This window comes from Trichosurus vulpecula, chromosome 3, assembly GCF_011100635.1.
Source record: "Trichosurus vulpecula isolate mTriVul1 chromosome 3, mTriVul1.pri, whole genome shotgun sequence".
Classification (NCBI taxonomy): Eukaryota; Metazoa; Chordata; class Mammalia; order Diprotodontia; family Phalangeridae; genus Trichosurus; species Trichosurus vulpecula.
In genome coordinates this window covers 409289156-409309946 of record NC_050575.1, presented here as the reverse complement: position 1 = coordinate 409309946, position 20791 = coordinate 409289156, and the positions used below count along the sequence as shown (strand labels likewise).

The following is a 20791-nucleotide window of genomic DNA, read 5'->3' as shown; positions in this document are numbered from 1 at the left end:
CTGCCACTTAATTCCTCCCACCATGTGGGCCTGGGGCCAGAAGCAACTGCAGCTGTAGTCCTGTAGCTGCACCACCCCCACTACCCCCAGGGTGGTGACCAAACTGCTAACTCCTTTCACTCTGTCACTTTTCCCATTAACCTTCTCTGTTGTTTTTGGTGTTTGTGGGTTGAGAAGTCTGGTAAATGCCACAGCTCACTGATTTACGGTGCTAGGGCCTGTTCCGCCTGGCTCCTTGTCTGGTTGGTCCTGCTGCTGCCCACGTTGGGCTCCACTCCCCTCAGCTCCCAGCTCTGTGGGTGATAGACCCCACCCAGTGACCATCCAGGCTGTCCTGGGATGGAGCCCTGCTTCTCTCTGCTATTTTGTGGGTTCTGCATTTCTAGAATTTGTTCAGAGCCATTTTTATAGGTTTTTGGAGGGACCTGGCAGGGAGCTCACACAAGTCCCTGCTTTCCAGCTGCCACCTTGGCTCTGCCCCTGAAGAGCAGATTTGACTTTCAAATACAAGACTCAAGAGAAGAAGGAAAAGGTAAACAGGAAGGAGAAATCATAAGGGACTTATTAAAGTTGAACTATTTACATTCCTATATAGAAAGATGATATTTGTAACTCATGAGACTTTTCTCAGTATTAGGGTAGTTGGAGGAAATAACTAGCTAGATAAATGGATAGATAGATTGATAGCCTAGATAGATAGATAGATAGATAGATAGATAGATTAGATAGATGACACAGAGTGAGTTGAATATGAAGGGATGATATCTAAAATAATATTAAGGGGTGAGAAAGGTATACATTGGGAGAAGGAGAAAGGGAGAGACAGAATGGGGTAAATTAGCTCAAATAAAAGAGTCAAGAAAAAGGTTTCACAAGGTAGAGGAAGAGAGGGATGAAGAAAGGGAATGAGTGAACCTTACTCTCATTGGATTTGGCTTAAAGATAGAATAACATGCACACTCAGTTGGGTATCTTACCCTGTACGAGAATAAGAGGGAAGGAGATAATGGGGGATGATTGGGGGCGGGATACTAAGAAGCAAAGATATTTGAAAAGGGACAGGGTCAAAGTAGAAAACAGAATAAATTAGGGCAGGATAGGATGGAGGGAAATCTAGTCTTTCACAAAATGGCTATCAAGGAAATGTTTTGCACAAATACACATGTATAACCTATATTGAATTGCTTGCCTTCTCAATGAGGGTGGGTGGGGAAGAAAGAAGGGAAAGAATTCAGAATTCAAAGTTTTAAAAACAAATGTTAAAAATTGTTTTTACATGCAACTTGGAAAGAAGATATACAGGCAATGGATTATAGGAATCTATCTTGCCCAATAAGAAAGTAAGCGGTAAAGAATATAAAAGGGGGGACATGAGAGAAAGGAGGGCAGACTGGATGAAGGGGTAATCTGAACGAATGGCATCTTGGAGTGGGGGTGTAGAGGGAGAAACAAATATAGAGGGGGAGAAGAAACCCAGGGATGCAGGGATCCCAAATCAAAGTTCCCAGGAAGGGGTGCCTGGAATGAATTTGCAGACACAAGCATTCTTAAATCAAGGAGGGAAAGATTTATTATGCTTTTTCAGTGGGCAAGAGTTCTTAGGGAACCTGCAACCATACAGAGATGCAGGGGGAATCTTCATAGAGACTTAAAACGCAAAACATGTCAGTTTGGTGGGATTGGGGGGGGCAGGTTTAGGGCATGTTCAGGGAGTGGTTAGTTCTTAAAGGAACATGCACATTTAGTATCTACTGAGAAAGCATATTACCCAGAGTTCTCTAGGAAATAGCCCACAGGTGGCTTACTAGGGGGTGTGGTCTTTACTGTGAAACGTCACTAAGTTCACTATCAGTCAAGGCTAAAGGGAATAGTTTCTCATCTAGTGTCGTGTTAGACAAAATACTATCTCTAAGTTACATGTTAGAAAGGTCAGTGAATAGTAAATATGGTTATAACTCAGTGTATAGTCAGTTACAGCATCCGGAATTCAATCTATAGTTGCCCATAGATGCTTATGAAGGAAGAAGCAGAGATAACTTGGGGCAGGCTGCCTTTGGCTAGAGAGAGACAGTCTGGGATAGAATGTTTTGGGAACAAGATGTGTTTATGAGAACTAGATGTGCTTTGGAATTGGGGTTCAGGCATAGGCACCCAAGCAGAGGCTGCTGGAATTTAGGGTCCAAGCACAAACACCTGATCATGCCCCCCTTAAATAGATGGGACCCAAAATCATTTGGGATAAGGGACGAAAGTCTCAGTTTCTGGAACTGCTTTATGCTGAGAGAGGACATAGAGCTGTCCAATTCAAGGAGTTGGGTCTATAGCCAGTGTCTGGAACTTGGTCAATGCCAGGTCCAGGGTGTGATGGGTTATGGTCTCAGACAGGGGTTGATGTCCTGCTTGAGTTGTCATTTGCAGGTGCAGTGCACTTAGCCTAGAAGAGATAATCTGGCAAGGAAAGTTAACAAATAAGGACCAAAAAGAAATAAAGGAATTACAATCAGGAGGGGGACAAGAAAAGGAGTTAACAACGGCTTCATAGACAGAGAAGGCCATGGCCTTTTGTATTGGCTGATAGGAGGGTGGCAGGAGGAAAACAGTCATAGGTGCAAGTACGGAATGTTCCCTCAGTACGAGAGGTACGGCTGGCAGAGGTGAAGGTATGAGAGCACTCTTCCCTGTGAATATCCTCACAGGTGCAGCAAGTTAAAAAAAACAGCAGAGACATTTACAAGCCCTCCCTTAACAGGGGTCTTTACCAGTTCAGTGGCTGTAGAGCTTATCTTCCAAGCCTGAGGGTGGAAATGGATAAATTTGCCCATTGTGGAGTAACCAGTACTACAGGGGTGGCAAAAACTTCTGAGGAGGTCACATTGGGGAGAGGCACTTTGCAAAAACTGCCTCTGGGTAAAGGTGAGAATTGCCCTGTGGATGGGGGTGACATGCCCAGGAGTCTTGGGCTCCCCCTCTGCCTACAGAATTCCCAGTTTAATTAAGTAGTTGTCTTCCCACTTGCAGGGGTGAAGGGAACTTAGAGTATCAGAGACGAGCAAAAGGAGAGGTACCGGAGCGCCTGTAGCAACCTCAACTGACTAGCGTCCTAGAGATCGAGCGAAAACCTCAAGTGTCCCCCAAAACAAGGCGCCCCTCGTCAAGAGAGGGGGAGTATGCTGAGACCTATCTGGGGTCAAACTACCAAAATGTCCCTCAAGCCTTTGCCTAGGATGATTGAGAGGAGAAAAACAGTCTACAGGTGAGGGCAGGGGAGGCTTACCTTGACCTTGACTCAGAGAAAACTTGGATCCTCAGGTTGTTCCAACCATGTTGGGCACCAAAATGTAGAGGGACAAACAAATGTAGAGGGGTATCTACTGCACAGGCATATTACCCAGAGTTCTCTAGGAGATGAGAGCTGGATATGTTTTGGAATTGGAATTCAGGCACAGGAACCAGGGCAGAGGATGTTAGAATTTGGGGTCCAAGAACAAATGCCTCATCAGGGGGAGGGGAGAGATGGAGAGAAAATTTGCAACTCAAAATCTTGTTGAAATGAATGTTGAAAACTAAAAATAAATCAATCAATTAATCAATAAAGACCAGAGCTGAATAAAATATTTGATCTTCAAATACAAGACTCAAGAGAAGTATAAAAAGGTAAAAAGGAAAAAAGAAAGAAAAAAAATGTCATTCAACAAGGGCAAACTATTTACAACCCAGACATGGGAAAATGATACTTTTAAATCTTGAGAAATGAATCTTTATTATGACATTTAAAAGGGATATACCTAGACAGAGGGTATGCATATAAATTAACTGATGTGATGATAAAAAACCCAATTAAAGTCTGAAAAGGGATTGCAATTGGAGAAGAGGAAAGAGGGGATATATATAGACAGAGGGTGTGAGTACAAATTAACCGATGTGATGATGAAAAAACCCCATTAAGAGGTGAAAAGGGATTGTAATGTGAGAACAGGAAAGGAGAAGGCAGAAAGGATAAATTACATCATATGAAGAGGGAGAAAAATGTATTATAGTAGAGTAAAAGAAGGGAGGGAGATGAGCTTTGTTTGAACTTTACTCTCATTGGATTTGGTTCAAGGGGGGAATAAGATACTCTGTTAAGTAGAGAAATCTGAGTTGCCTTAAAGGCAGTAGGAGAGGAAAGGGGAAAGAAAGGGGTGTGGGTGCTTAGAAGGGAAGGAAGAAGTAGTAAGGGAAAAGGGAAAGAAAAGGAGGGAGGCTGACAGAAGTGAGGGAAGGTTGAGGGGGGCAGTGGAGATTTTGGGGGAAGTTTTATATCTCTGAATACTTACATATGTTTCTTCTTTCACAACTGTGCCCTTCTAGTGATAAAATTCTTACCAGTTACAAATATCATCTTACCATATAGGAAAACACACAGTTTAATCTTATTAAATCTCTTAACTTTTCTCTTTCTTACTTTTTTATGAATTTTTCTTGAGTCTTGAATTTGAAGATCAATTTTTTAAATTTAGCTTTGATGAAGAATGCTTGAAAGTCCTCTGCTTCATTAAATACTCAATTCCCCCTGAAGAGTTATACTTAGTTTTGTTGGGTAGGTGAGTCTTGGTTATAATCCTAGTTCCTTTGCCTTCTGGACAATCATATTCCAAGTCCTCCTGTTCTTTCATGGAGGAGCTGCTAAATCCCATGTAAACCTCACTGCAGCCTACAATATTTGAATTATTTCTTTCTGACTGTTTGCAGTATTTTCTCCTTAGCCTGGGAGTTCTGCAATTTGGCTGTGATGTTCCTGGGAGTTTTCATTTCGGGGTCCCTTTTAGGTGGTGATTGGTGGACTTTCCATTTCTATTTGGCCCTCTGATTCTACCTATCAAGGCAGTTTTCCTTGATAATTTCTTGAAAGATCATATCCAGGCTCTTTTTGGATCCTGGTATGGTGTTAATATGATTAAAGATCTTCCCTGCCCATTTCATATGCTTCAGGTGGAGCTAGTTAAGGAAAGCTTGATTGGGGAGGCTTGTTTGTAGGCAAACCCACACCCTTTTGCTAACTAGGTGTTAATCCCTAGGCTCACACCCTTTTTCTAACTAGGTGTTAAGGCCCAGGCCCACACCCTTTTGCCAACTAGGTGTTAAGCCCAAGGTCCACACCTTTTTGTTGACTAGGTGTGAAACCCTCAGGCCCTAAGAAGGGTATATATACCCTGAGGGTAGCCATTGAGCTCACAGAAAACTGGAAGGGCAGAGAGAGGACTTCAGAGACACAGAGGAAGAGAACTGGAAGAGCCAGAGAGACAGAACTAGAAGGACTAAGAGAGAGAAGTACAGAGAGACTCAGAGAAGGAGAGACAGACAACTGCAAGGACTTTCAAAACTGCAGGCTCTCAGAACTGCGTAAGGACAAGGCACAGGTAAGCAGACAGTTAGGATTTGTGAGTTAGTGTGATAACGTGATTTGGGAATTGGAATTGGGGTCCAGGCACAGGCACCCAAGCACCCCTTAATCCCCCACTTAAACAGATGGGACACAAAACCATTTGGGATAAGAGATGAAGGCCTGGGCTTCCAAAACTGCTTCATGCTGAGAGAGGACTTCAAACTGTCCCTGCCTCACAGGGTTCCCCCATCCATTAGGTTGAGTCTGTAACCAGTGTCCAGAGCTTGATCAATGCCAGGTGAGGGAGTAAGGTGTCATGGTCTCAGACAGAGGTTGGTACCCAGCGTGAGCAGTCATCTGTTATTGGAGGGCACTGAGCCTAGAAGAGACAAATCTGGCAAGGAGATTATGCAGACAAGAGCACTCCATGATTAGTTGAGACACCTGTGAGGAAGAGCTTTGGCTGTTGCTTCATCTTTGGGACCATAAATGGTGGGGGTAGCAGGTCCCTGAGGTAGATGAGGTCCAGGGATAAGATGGAGAAACTTTATAAAATGGATTCACTTTGATTCCTTTGCTGCCTACACAGGGATCCTGGATTCAGAGGGAATGGCCCCCGGAAGCAGCCGAGCCCCAGACCAGGTGAGTTCAGTCCATCCACACATTTGAACAACATCAGCAATGCAGGTTATTTCTAGAGACAGAGGATGGTCTTTGAAGCTGGTGATACCTGCCTAATGGAACCTTTCTGTACAAAAATAGGCATGGAAATGATTTCAGTAGAAACAACACTGCCCTGCACCCAACTAATCTGTTTTAAGCTGATTCCTTAGCACCTTGGTGCCTTGAGCACTGCCTCTCCACACCCACCCCCACTCCCACCCCCACCCCATGCTGCCTTCCCAGGTTCTTTTTGTGAGGCAATCAGCTATAAGAGAGTCAAATGTATTTCTATACAGAACTCTGTGCTCTGGGTGTTCTTCCTTTGACTGGAGGACTCAGCTTCAGGCATCAGATAATCCCACCCACTCCCACCTCCTTGTTTGTATAGATGTCTACTTATGCCCCATCATGATGTGAGACACTATTTCCTAACCTTCCTTTCTATTCTGCCACTTTAGTGCATTCCTCTTCCTCTCTTTCCACCATTTCCTCAATATCAGGACATATCCGAACCCCTCTTAGGTTTGCTCTAATTTGATTCCCTCTATGAGCCCTGAGAGAGGTCAGAGAGGAAACATATCACCTCCCCATATTTGAATAAAAATACTTTATCTTTTTTTTTTATTCCCCTGAGCTGGTTAATCCTTCTTTACATTCCTATGTTTCTCTTCATTTGTGTTTGATCTTCAAAAGCTCTTTGCAGTTATGGTCTTTTCATTAAGAATGCTTGCAAATCCTTTCTGTAACAGTCATTTCCCCCCTATATCATTATATTCAATTTTGTTGGGTAAGTTACTCTTGGTTATAAGACCATGTCCTTTACCTTCTAACATATCATATCCCAAGTTCTCTGCTCTTTATATTATGGTTATTGCCAAATTGTGCGTGATCCTGTGGCTCCTTAGTACTTGAATTGTTTGAGAGTTTTTAATTTGTTTGTCCTTTTGACTGGTTGCTGTATTTTTCCATTCATTACACGAAACATATAGTCAATCTGAAAAAAATAAATCCACAGTGCTTATGCCCTAAAAATATCTCTCAATCTCTCTCAGAGTAATTCCCTTCTAGGTGGTAGGTAGAATGTTTCTTCATCACTGGCCTTCTGGAGTCTTGGTTGTTATTATGACTTGTTAGCTCAGTGTTTTTGGCAAAATTACAAAATTTACATAATATTAGTAATATATTAAATAATCAAGCATTTTATTATTTATTCAATTAATAGTTACATAATTAAAATTAAACACTTGAATAATTAAATAATAATATTAATTATATATATGTATATATACGTTCCTAGGAGTTTTCATTCAGAAATTTCTATGAGGAAGTAATCTGTGGTTTATTTCACTTGCTGCTCTGGTTGTAAGACATCTCGGCAGTTTTAAGATTTCTTGAAATCTCCTATTGAGGCTCCTTTTTAAATGGCATTCAGAAAGACCAATGTCATTTAAATTTTCCCTGTTTTCTTTTCTAAGTGAGTTGTTTTTTACTGTGAGATAACTGATACTTTCTTCTGTTTTTCGCAACTTTTTGAATTTGTTTTAATATCTGTTATTGCCTTGTGGCTTCTATTTGTTGTATTCAGAGTCTTAGAGTTTGCTGCTTGGCCACGTTTTAGTACCCCTTGTAACAATCTGTTACCTCCTTGATTCATTCTTCCACACCACTCATTTCTTTTCCCTCAAGCACTCTCAATCCACTTATAAACATGTTGAACTCTTGCTTCAATGCTTCCAGAAATTCTGGTTGAATTTATGCCCAAGCTGTGTTTTCTGGAGGCAGTGCTTGCAGATAGGAGTCACCCCTCTGTATTTGTGTCTCCACTTCCTCTGGTGCCATAACCATTCATTATGGTGAGGTTCTTCTTTTGTTGCCTCATTCTTTCAGCCTACTTCCTCTGCAGCACCTTGAAAGGAATGTCTGGGCTATTCTTGTTGCTATTTCCTTGGAGTTCTGAGTGTTGTCTTTTCCTAGGATCTCTGGGGCAGTTTAGAGGCCTATGAGCTCTCAATGTTCCCAAAGTGGTCTGATCCAGAGCAAAATCAGATTATTGCCCTCCTGTTCTCAGCTCTCTAAGTTTCTGTAAGAGTGGACTGCTTCCCATCTCTGTTCCTAATGGCAAACTAATAAGCTCTGCTGGCTGGCTCAGAAGGGGTAAATTTTTCTTTCTTTTGGGATTCCTGCCCTGGTTATTCCACTGCAGGCTAGGCTGGACATTAGAAGTCAGACCCTGCTTGGCATCCCAGGTCTGAACCACATCCCTCTTTCTGCAGGCTTCCCAGACCTGAGCCACACCCCTGCTTCTGCAGGCTTCTGCACTTCTTTGTTTCATTTCCTAGGATCTCCCTACCCAGGAATGCCAGTGCTTGGCAGAGATTCTGTTGACCCTGGTTATGTGAGCTGGGCCTGAGTCAAGGGTGAGAGAGCTGCCAGTGGCAACCATTCTGTTGCAGTTCCCTGACTTGGGTCTGAAACTCCTTGCTCCATTACTCAGTATTTCATTGCAGGAATGCTCCTTGTGCAGTGTCTTCCTCACTAGACTATTTTCTAGGGTCCATGGACCTCCCCTTTTCCCACCTGTGCCAACCGGGACCCAGGACTCACAGGTTTTTCTGATTTTAACAATCAGGATTTGGTCTGGTATATTTATCCAGATTTCTTAACTGTTTGTGGATAGGACTTCAGTGCGTTGCTTCCTTACTCTGCCATCTTGACTCTGCCATGTCCAGAGACATTATCCTCAGTTTATCTAACTTGAGAAAACTGACCTAGATGTTAAGGGATTTGCCCAGCATCACATAGCTATGAGTGTGTGAGGCTTCATGTGAGCCTAAGTCTTCCCCAAGGTCAGTCTTCCAGACTCCTTGACCAGTGCCCTTGGCAAAGGTGGAAGATGAAAAGCTCCTGGAAGAAATCTGGCACTAAAATAATTGATCAACAAACATTCATTAAGTGCTTGGGACACATGAAGAAGCAAGAGACCATACAGTTACTGAAGGATCTCACAACCTATTGGGAAACTGTGCAGAATAGGAACTAATTAAAAGAGAGAAAGCTGTAGAATTAAGAGAGGAATGGCTTCCATAGATGAGACAGAAGTTGGGACATAAGACAGGCAGTGCAGACACTAGCACAGCTAGGTGGTACAGTGGGTAGACTGGCAGTCCTGGAGTCAGGAAACCTGAGTTCAAACCCAGCCTCAGACTCTTACAAGCTGTGTGACCCTGGGCAAGTCACTTGACCCTGTTTGCTTCAGTTTCCTCCTCTGTAAAAGGAGCTGGAGAAGGCAATGGCCAACCACTCTAGTATGTTTGCCAAGGAAACCCCCAAATCATGAAGAGGTGGCCATGACTGAACAACAAAAACAACATTAGAGAAGGCAGGAGGCAGAGATGAGGAGGAAGAGTGTGACAGTGGGGCTGTCCAATGAATTATGGCTGGCCACTGAAAATGTGTGGAGCTGAGAGATAGATGGTGTTGTTTAGGGAACAGCCAGGAGGCCAGGGTCACTGGATAGAAGAGTACATACAGGTAGGGACTAAGTCATAGAGAACTTTGCATGGCGTTTGTATTTGTGTTTTCTACTGGTGTTTATTGAGTGCAGGGGCAGGATGGTGACATGGTCAGAGCCTCCCTTTAGGAAAAATCACTTTAGTGGCTGAATACAAGACAGATAAGAGTGGGGAGAAGCTTGAGGCAGATATATCCATCAGCAGGCTGTAGCAATGGCCTAGGTGTGAAGTGAAAAGGCCTTGGACCTGTGTGGGGGCAGTATGAGGTGGGGGAGAAGTGACCATTTATGAGAGAGATTGCAAAGGTGGAGTTTGTAGATCTCCACAACAGATGGGATGTGTGGGAGAGAGAGTGTGAGGAGCAGAGGGTGGAACCTAGGTTATGCACCCAAGTGACCTGTACCAGGTGGCAGCTGACATCTTAGTGGCCTACTACCCAGTCCTGGATTGCAAAGGTGAGGCCCTGGGCCTCAAGGCAGTTTTGGGGGTCAGGAGAATTTGGAGGTTCCAGGTGGAATACATAGGGAGAAGTAGCTTCAGAATCCATTGCCGGTGTGGCTCAGATCCCAGGATGGGAGCAGAAGTTCAGTCCCAGCTCCTAGTCCAGCCTGAAGCATGCACAAGAATCACCAGGGCAGGAATCACAGTCTAACATGGGACCTGCAGAGCTTGCCAGCTGGTGGAAAATGCCCAAGTGCAGTAGATTTACTGTTGCCAAGAAGGCTGAATACCACATCAGGAGCCTGAAGAACTGGCATCTCATTGTAGGCAAAGAAAGCCTCCAGCAACTTTGCCACAGATGAGACCACTTGAGGAACACTGAAAGTTTGCAGGTCCCCAGCCTAAGCTGTCCTTGAGATCCTGGAGTGAGGCAGCATTCAATGTGGCCAAGGGAGCACAGGAGGACTCAGAAGAACACAGGCTCAGCTGGCAACTGTCTCATATCACTCAGGGCAGACCAGATTCTGATGACTATCTTTCTAGCTTCCTCTTCAGGTTTTTGTGTAGATAAGACTTTATTTCTGCCATTCAGGAAGCAGACTTGATCTTTTCTTTGTCTTTATTCTCTTTTCAGTGATTGCATTAAATGTTTCTCTTTTTTCCCCCAGAATGAAGTATACCTGCCAGCTTCTCATAGACTTTTCTTTATACTCTATCACAACAGTTCTGATATGGAAGAAATTTCACATCACCCTGTTTCTTTCTCCTCAGTTCATGAACTTACCTCATAGATAGAACACCCACTTTCTCCCTGATTCACCAATGAGACACATTCCATAATAAGACATTTTCAACTTTACTATAATTTATACTTTCTCAAATCTGAATATGAATTTTTCAAAATTCCTTTGGATTCTTACTGACTGTGGTTTCCAGGATTAACTATTAAATTTCCTCCTAGGAATTGATGAGAATTGGAATATTTAAGTCTGAAGTCCTATGATTTTTTAACTCTATGTCCTATGATTTTTGATGATTTAGCAGACAGTGACGTTTAAGGATGTGGCTGTGGACTTCACTCAGGAGGAGTGGGGACTCTTGGACCATCCTCAGAAGGAGTTGTACAAGGAGGTCATGCTGGAGAATGCCCAGAACCTGCTCTCCCTTGGTAAGGACACTTCCCATGCTCACTCTGAGTCTGCAATCAAAGGGAATGTCTTCATTGCCTAGTATGCAGACTTTGGAGCATCTATCAATTATTAGAGAATAGTGTATGTCTCCTGTGACTAAAGAGACAGACTCCTCATGCTACCTGATTTTCCTATAGAAAGTCTTTGCACTGTGTGATAGGAAGCTGAGGGTTTCCTTTCTTGCTCCTGATGCATTCTCTTACCAGTTCTAGGTAGTTTCAGGTCAAAGCTCCAATCAGTGTGGAAGAATCTCAGACATGGAACCAATCCCAGGGGTTATTTGGTCTAACCTCTACCTGGACATGAATTTTGCTGCCAAACTTCTGAAAACTGCCCAGGCAGCTTTTCCTTGCAGTCCCTTCCTCTTTGGAATGAGCCTAATATTTGGAATATTCTTCTGTTTAACAAGAATATTCTTCTATTTACATTGGTAGTTTATAGCTCTCACTTGTGGCTGGTGTAGCAGATTTGTCCTTAATTTTCCTTCATGTAACCCTAAACCTCCAGCACAGATGGTGGGAAAGGAAGGGAAGGGAATAACTATTTACATTCACCTGCTATTTGGCATGGGCTGGGCCAAGGGCTTTCTTTACAATATCATGTCACTTCATCCTGATGATAACCTTCCAGGTTAGGTGATATTATTATGCCCATTTGATACTTGGGAAACTGAGGCAAATATATGTTAAGTGACTTGTCCAGGGCCACATGGCTACTAAGTGTCAAAGGCTGCATTTAAAGCCAGACATTGCTGACTCCAGGCCCAAGGTTCTCTCCACTGCACTACCAGCTGCCTCTGATTCCTAGGCAATGGAAACCATGCAATGAGTCCATCCTTTCATGAAGAAGGTGCACAAGATCAAATTCTCTGACTCCAGAGGGGTTGTGTGATTTTCTCCCCCACCTCTTCCCAGAACCCCCCAAAATTAATGTTATGGAAACTATCCACAGGATTCCTGGGAACCACCCTGGGGTCCTTGCTTGAATGCCCACATGATTGCCAGAAATAAATGAGACTGTGTGAGAAATAAAATTTGGAGTAACTAGGTTGAGTTTGCCAGCAGGACACTCTCACCCAAGGGGGCAAACACCCCTGAACGAATAGCATATAAGGTTTATATAGCTTTCAGGGTGTAAAGAGCCAGGTGGGGGGACTGGGCAAAGGACGTCGCATCCATGTCCCTGTTGTTTGGACTTGAGGCTGATCTGACACAATTACCCTTTTACCCAGTTTTGGTCTAGCAGTTTCTGCCAGAATGGAGCATAACAGGATGGGGGCAGAGGGTTTGCCTGTTTCTCAGAACAGAACACATACAACACATCCTACTTTGAGTTACTTGCATCACAAGCACTAATGGGTCAGTATGGACTCCTATGTATGACCAGAATGGAGTGATCCTCAAAATGGAGCAGCTCTGTGTCCACACCCCTTTCCCTAAAGAGAACTAAATTCAAAGTTTCTCTCCATTCTCATCTCTGATTCCCCATGCCCAGGGCTTCCAGCTCCAAGAGAAGATATGATCTCCTATTTTGAGAAAAGGGAAGCACCATGGATGCTGGAGCAAGAAGGCCTGAGGAGTCTCTGTCCAGGTGAGTGAGGTGAAAGCAGGTATATGAGAGCTGTGATTATGAGAGGCTGCTATGTGCTGTGATGAAAGAAGTACTAGATTTGAGGGCAGGAAGGCCTGCCTTGGAATTCTTTTTCAGATTTTTTATTAGCGGTACCTTCCTGGGCCAATCAGTGAACCATGGACCCTCAGTTTCCCCAGGGGATTAGATTCCATTGCCTTTCAGCTCCCTTCCAGGGATAAATTTATCATCTTATAAGATGTTGGTATTTGGACTTAGGGGAATGAAATCTACTAACAGTGCCAAAAGGGGTTAGGTGCTCCAAGATGAGCTCTTTCTTAGACATTCTTCAAACCCACCAACATTTATTAAGATCTTGCTGCGTGCCAGGCCCTTTGCTACATACTAGGGTCATAAAAAGATGCAAGGGATGTCCTAAGCACTTCTGGATTTCAGTCTGGTGAACAGACCAACAACTGTGTAGAAAGCCAGTGTGGACAGGTTTAATTGGAGCTGAGCAAGAGAGGGAAGGCCCTAAAGTGGGAAGACTGGGAAAGGCTTATTGTGGAAGGTGGGCTCTAGCTGGGTCCTCAAGGAAACCAGGATGAGCATCCTAGACAAAAGGATAGGGAGAAAATCCAGGAGTCAGAAGGTAGAGTATCCTGTTCATGGAAGAGAAAGGAGACCCATACCACTGGATTATAGCATATGCGGGGGTGGGGGGGGCAATGTGTTGGTAAGCAAAATGGGCTCCTTTAATGCCCTTGAAGAGTTTGGCTTTTGTTTGCTTTGAATTAATTCAGTGTATTTCATTAGCCTTAATAGGTGCTAAGCCCCAGGCCCAAACCCCTTTTAGGTGTGGAACCTATGTAGGTGTGGATTGGTGATTGGGGTGGGGCCCAAGATGGGGATAGCTAAGGGAAGGTGCTAACTCCAGAGCCACGACCTATTGGGTGTTAACCTATGTGGATGTGAACCTCCCAGGGTCCTAAGTGGAGGGGCCAACTGAAGAACCAATCACCAGAGTCTAAGCTCTGGTCATTCAGATGGCGTTTGATGACGTCTGAAGCCCTATAAGAAGGGAGGACAGAACCATTTGTGCGGGGCTCTTGAGGTGGTGTTGATGAGGAGATTTCGGGCAGCTGTAGCTAAGGAGCCCTCCAGCTTGTAAACCCCCATGCTGAGACTTTGTTGAACTCTGGTAACTAGGTATTGGGATTTGAATCATACAAGGTCTGTCTGTTGGTGTTTTTATTTTGTTTGTATTTTGTTTGGGGTGCTGGCTTTTCCCCCTGGACTAAGTGAATATTTGTGTGCTGAATTAAAAGTAAGCTTGTCAACCCCATCACCTTGCTTTCCTTAGTTAAGCAGATCAAAAGAACCTGTGCTGTTGGCAGCTTTCTGGGTGCTGGCTGTGGGTGGATCTTACACCCTCACAGAAGCTGCTAGCCAGATTGTTGAAACAGGGGGACAGGGTGAAAAAAGACTGGAAGAGTAGGAGATGGGGAGGTGATAAAGTGTTTCACAGCCCAGTGGACCATTTTACATTGGACCATTTTACTGGGGAGTCAGAGGAGGTTGTTGAGTAGGTGGTGACATGCTTGGATGAGAGCTTTAGGGAGATGACTTGAATACTGGATTAAGGATTGACTGGACTGTGGGAAGATGATGCAGCCAGAACAACCTGCAGACTCTGAAATATCTCAGGGGTGAGGCAATTGTGGCCTGACCCCAGACAGTGACGGTGTTGAGAGAAAAGGGGGTGTGTGGAAGAGATGTCACACAAGTGGAGTCCCAGGACTTTGCTCCAGAGGGGTATGGGATAAGGAGTGTGAATGTGTGAGAGTCAATGAGGACTGCATGACACTTCATTTCTGAGCCTGGACTACTGAGGATGCCTTGGATAACATGTAGGTAGATGGGAGCATTGGGGGAAAGAAAATGGGTTTCATTTTGCCTATCCTAAAATGGGGGCCAGAAGAGAGCAGTGAAGACACCAGTTGTAAATGGATTTCTCTAGCTATTTGGCCATGAAATGGAGGAAGATATTGGACAATATCCCATGGGGCTACATGTTTCATTGAAGGTGTTTTGAGGCAAATAGTTTTATTTGTGACAACAGGAAAGTCCTTAGTGTGAGAAAAAGTGAAAATAGTGAAAAAATGCAGATTCAAAGGGAAGAATGTACAAAGGTAGATGAGGGATGGAATGGGATTATTTACACACACAAAGTGAATGGCTTTAGGAAGCAAAAGGATGTCCTTTTTAATCTGATCCTGAGGCCGAAAGGCCATCTGAATAATGTAGGATAAGGAGAGTAAGATAGCTTTTGGTAAATGTCCAGTTTTTTCAATGAAATGAGAGGCCAAGCTCTTAAGCAAGAAGGTGCAGATGGGTCGTGTAGGGAGAAGAGAACAAGTCATGATGGAGGGTTGGGAATGAAGGCAAAGATTTGGAAAAGCTGCTGTGGTGAGTGGCATAGGGAGTTAGTTAGGGAGATGTCAGTGTGACAATGAGGGTCCAGCTGAGATTGTGCAGCCTATTCTGTAGTGGATATAGGAGGCCTGGTTTCATGATTTTCTCACTCTCATCCAGTAACATATGAATAGGAGTGAAGGCTGCTGCCTTGCTTGGAAGTAAGCCATGGCTAAGCTTTGCATAAATCATTAGCCCAAGTCCCTCCCCCGACCTCTGTGGCTCAGTCTCTCTCCTATTCTTGGAGAATCATTGACCAGGTTCATGTAGGTGATGATAATCTCAGTTTACTGACCTGCGAGGTAGAGACTTGAAGGTGTTCTCTGGTGCGAGACCCTTCAGGAGCTTACAAAGAAACCTCTGTGGTCTTCAGTGTTGGGTCTGGTCAGGTTCCATCAGGGTTAGAACCTAACAAAGGTGACTCCTTAGAGGTGAATGGGTGCAAGAAAGAGAGAGAACCATGACGGAAGTGAGAACATGGATTTCACATCTAGGAGAGAGACCAGAAAGCAGTGACTGAGTGAGAGGCTGGGACTGCTGTCAGCCTGGGCCCAGTCAGACAATCAGTAAAGACTGATCAAACACTTAGTGTTTTAGGCACTGTGCTCAGCTCTGAGGGTACAAAGAAAGGCAAAAGAAAGTCTGTGCTACCAGGGAGCTCCCAGTATTGTATGTAAACATGGAGAGAGTTGGAGAAGAAGGAACAGAACATGAACCTCACTCTTAGTTGATCTATTGAAATGAGACTGTTTTGGAATGGAAATACATTTAGTTCACAGGGAAATGGGAGAATATAAAGAGTGAGGATAATCACAGTCTGAGCAGGAGAACAGAATTGGGGGAAATAATCTAAATCAAAACCATAGTGATAAAAATAATATCTAGCTAGTATAGTCATATGAAATAATACTCTAAATCTGTATTGATCAGAGAAATGCAAATTAAAAAAAAATGAAGTACTGCCTCACACTGTTGAGAGTGGCTAATACCACAAAAAGGAGAATGTTGGATATTGGAGGGGATGTGGGAAAACTGGGGCAACAATGTATTGTTGGTAGAGTTGTGAACTGATCCCACCATTCTGGAGAGCAATTTGGAACTTTGCCCAAAGGGCTATAACACTTTGCACACTCCTTGATTCAGCTATGCTACTGCTAGGTCTATATGCCAAAAACATCCAAAAAATGCACAAGTACCTATTTGCACAAAAATACATATAACACCTCTTTTTATGGAGAAAAGATTAGAAATTGAGTACATGTTCATCATTTGGAGGATGGCTAAACAAGCTGCGGCATATGACTGTAATGGAATATTATTGTGCTACAGAAATGACAAACAGAATGATATCTAAAAAACCTGGAAAAACGTACGTGAACTGATGCATAGTGAAGTAAACAGAACCAGAAGAACATTGTACATAGCAACAGCAGTGTTGCTTAATGAAGAGCTATGAATGACTTAACTTTTCTCAGTAATGCAGTGATCCAAGACAATCCTAAATGATGGAAATTCATTTTTTAGTTCCCTAATTAGTCAATAAGATAAATTGACGGTTAGTCTTTTAAAGATTTATTTTTCTAATTGCTCATGACAAGTATGTATTAAATGATAAATGTGCTTGAAGGATAATTGCACAGACTTTTTTAAAAAATGATGCCATGCATTTTCAAATGTGTGTTTATTGTGCAGATTTTTTAAGTACAAACAGTTTTTATTTTTTAATATGATACTTTATTTTCCTCCATTAGATATTAAAATTTTTTAAACATTTGATTAAATTTAAAATTCTAAATTCTTTCAATCCTTCCACTCTCCCTTCCTTGAGATGGTAAGCAATCTCACTTGGGTTATTTATGTACAATCTTTATTACAAGGATTTTATTTTTATTGTAGTGAGCAGAGGCATTTAGAGACATTTTTAAAAGGAAATAAGTTATCACGATCAAAATAAATTAATAGGCCAAGTGGTAGCTAGGTGGTGCAGTTGATAAAGTACCAGCCCTGGAATCAGGAGGATCTGAGTACAAATCTAGCCAGAGACAATTGACATTTACTAGCTGTGAGACCCTGGACACCCTTGACCCTGATTGCCTTGGCAAAAAAATTGAACAAAGTTAAAGAGGGCAGAACAAAATCTTTTCTGTTTTAGGTAAACATAAAAAAAAATTAGTGGTATTCTTCATGTTACCTCAAATACTGCAACAGAAAAAAATATTGAAAGTTGTTACTAGGGACTTTATATCATATTTACAAATATGAGAGATCATGAAATAATTTGAATATTTAGTATGTGTATACCTAATGGCGTAATATCTGTGATGAAAAGATTGAAAGTGCAAATGATGAATGTGAAAAGGAACGACTGAATAGAAGGAACCTTTCTAGTTCTGTGGACAGAGCATTCTGTCACAGGTTTTAGTTCATGTCTCAGATTTGGGATTTTGAGTCAAGTCACTGAACCATTTTGAGATCATGGCCATGTAGGAAGCTTGTGGGGAGTCCATGACGGTTTCATTGTGGCAGTGTCGAATGTGTTAGGAACACTCTGCCTCTGTCAGAGATTTGTGGTGAGGAACCAGCATAACCATGTGTGAAGCTCTTTGTAAACTAAATCATCCTTGGGATGTGAGCTAATGGCATTTTGAAATAATTGGTTCTGCCCATTTGAAAACTTTTCATGTTTGATGGCCTTTTCTCTTTACAGGGGGTGAGAAGATTTAAAGTAGTTTATGTTCTGACAAGGAAGGGAAGGGGATATAATTATATATGTGTCTGTGTATACATGTTTTCTTGCTTGTTTCTTTCAGAAGGAGAGCTCAGACTTGAAGTGAAGAAGACTCCTGCAGTCCTAAGCCTTTCTGTGGAAGAAAGTCAGGAGCAAAGATTCATGGGTGATGGTCCCTGTGACTTCACTTGGAGAGAAATCTGTGCTCTTCATCTGGGAATCAATGCTGGGGAGAAAGCTTATGAGTGTAATCAGTGTGGAAAGGCTTTCACAGAGAATGCCACACTTGCTAGATATCAGAGAATCGACACTGGACAGAAGCCTTATGAATATAATCAGTGTGGAAAGACTTTCAGAGGTAGCTCCAATCTTGTTAATCATGAGAGAATCCACACTGAAGAGAAACCTTATGAATGTAATCAGTGTGGAAAGGCTTTTAGACAGAGGGCCTCTCTTACCAAACATCAGAGAATCCACACTGGAGAGAAACCTTATGAATGTAATCAGTGTGGAAAGAGTTTTAGACAGAGGGTCTCTCTTACCAAACATCAGAGAATCCACACTGGAGAGAAACCTTATGAATGTAATCAGTGTGGAAAGGCTTTTAGAAACAACTCCAGTCTAGCTGTACATCAGAGAATCCACACTGGAGAGAAACCTTATGAATGTAATCAGTGTGGAAAGGCTTTTAGAAACAGTTCCACTCTTGCTGAACATCAGAGAATCCACACTGGAGAGAAACCTTATGAATGTGATCAATGTGGAAAGGCCTTTACACTGAGGCTCAGTCTTACCAAACATCAGAGAATTCACACTGGAGAGAAACCTTATGAATGCAATCATTGTGGAAAGGTTTTTAGAGTCAACTTCAGTCTAGCTGTACATCAGAGAATCCACACTGGAGAGAAACCTTATGAATGTAATAAGTGTGGAAAGGGTTTTAGACAGAGGGCCTCTCTTACCAAACATCAGAGAATCCACACTGGAGAGAAACCTTATGAATGTAATCAGTGTGGAAAGAGTTTTAGACAGAGGGTCTCTCTTACCAAACATCAGAGAATCCACACTGGAGAGAAACCTTATGAATGTAATCAGTGTGGAAAGGCTTTTAGAAACAACTCCAGTCTAGCTGTACATCAGAGAATCCACACTGGAGAGAAACCTTATGAATGTAATCAGTGTGGAAAGGCTTTTAGAAACAGTTCCACTCTTGCTGAACATCAGAGAATCCACACTGGAGAGAAACCTTATGAATGTGATCAATGTGGAAAGGCCTTTACACTGAGGCTCAGTCTTACCAAACATCAGAGAATTCACACTGGAGAGAAACCTTATGAATGCAATCATTGTGGAAAGGTTTTTAGAGTCAACTTCAGTCTAGCTGTACATCAGAGAATCCACACTGGAGAGAAACCTTATGAATGTAATAAGTGTGGAAAGGGTTTTAGACAGAGGGCCTCTCTTACCAAACATCAGAGAATCCACACTGGAGAGAAACCTTATGAATGTAATCAGTGTGGAAAGGGTTTTAGCCAGAGGGCCTCTCTTACCATACATCAGAGAATTCACAATGGAGAGAAACCTTATGAATGTAATCAGTGTGGAAAGGGTTTTAGAGAGAGAGCCTCTCTTACCAAACATCAGAAAATCCACACTGGAGAGAAACCTTATGAATGTAATCAGTGTGGAAAGGGTTTTAGCCAGAGGGCCTGTCTTACCAAACATCAGAGAATTCACGGTGGAGAGAAACCTTATGCATGTAATCAGTGTGGAAAGGGTTTTAGCCAGAGGGCCTCTCTTACCATACATCAGAGAATTCACAATGGAGAGAAACCTTATGAATGTAATCAGTGTGGAAAGGGTTTTAGAGAGAGAGCCTCTCTTACCAAACATCAGAGAATCCACACTGGAGAGAAACCTTATGCATGTAATCAGTGTGGAAAAGCTTTTACACGGAGGGCCTATCTTACTGTACATCAGAGAGTTCACACTGCGGAGAAACCTTCTGTATTGTTAATGGTACAGGAAGATCTTTCCCATCCATGACTAGGCCTATGTGACCTGCTTTGAGTCTCAGTCACATGAGCCTGTGGTGGTAGGAGCTTGCCAAACAAGTGGAGCAGGAACAGTGGGTGGGGTATAGCTGGGAGAGAGAACAGGCAGAGACACAGAGCCGTTGGGGGAGTAAGAGAGAAGGGAATTTTGCCTAGGGAGCTTGTTTGTGGGGGGGCCTGACGGAGGGAAGGCTTGGGAATGGCAATGCTTCCTGCATCGGTGATGTGTACCAACTTCTTTGTTACTATAGTGGATTTGGCTTTCTGCTATCTGAATAAATATCTTGCTTTCCTCTTTGAGGAAGACCGTCTGTTTTTTCCATTCAAACCGGGAAATACGCCTCCATATTCATAGCAGATATTATTGGTATCATGTTGGCAATTCTCCTTTTGATTGTAATCAGTGTGGAGAAACTTTCAGAGTGAGCTCCAGGCTTACTGAGCATCAAGAATCCACACTGGGGAGAAACCTTTTGAATGTAATCACTGTGGTAAAGCTTTTACAAAGCAGGCCAACCTTACAGTATTTCAGAGAAGTCACAATGAAGAAAAACCTAATGAACGTAATCAAAGTGGAAAGGCTTAAACATCAGAGAATCCACACTGGAGAAAATACAATCCATGTGGTAAAGCCTTCAGGCAAAAGTCAGCCCTCTTTTCACATGAGAGAATTCATGTAAGATATAAATCTCATCACTGACATGATTGAGGAGAGGCATGTAAATGGAGTATGGAGCTTTGTAGACAGAAAATTCTGCATACAAGCCATTCGTAGATTCAGTGTAGAGAAGGCC

The 20791-nt window shown here is 42.8% G+C and overlaps 1 pseudogene; it reads left to right on the top strand.

Annotated features, from left to right (window-relative positions):
* The first annotated feature begins 5974 nt into the window (after nucleotides 1-5974).
* On the top strand, nucleotides 5975-20583 carry LOC118842776 (annotated as a pseudogene).
* The last annotated feature ends 208 nt before the right edge of the window (nucleotides 20584-20791 follow it).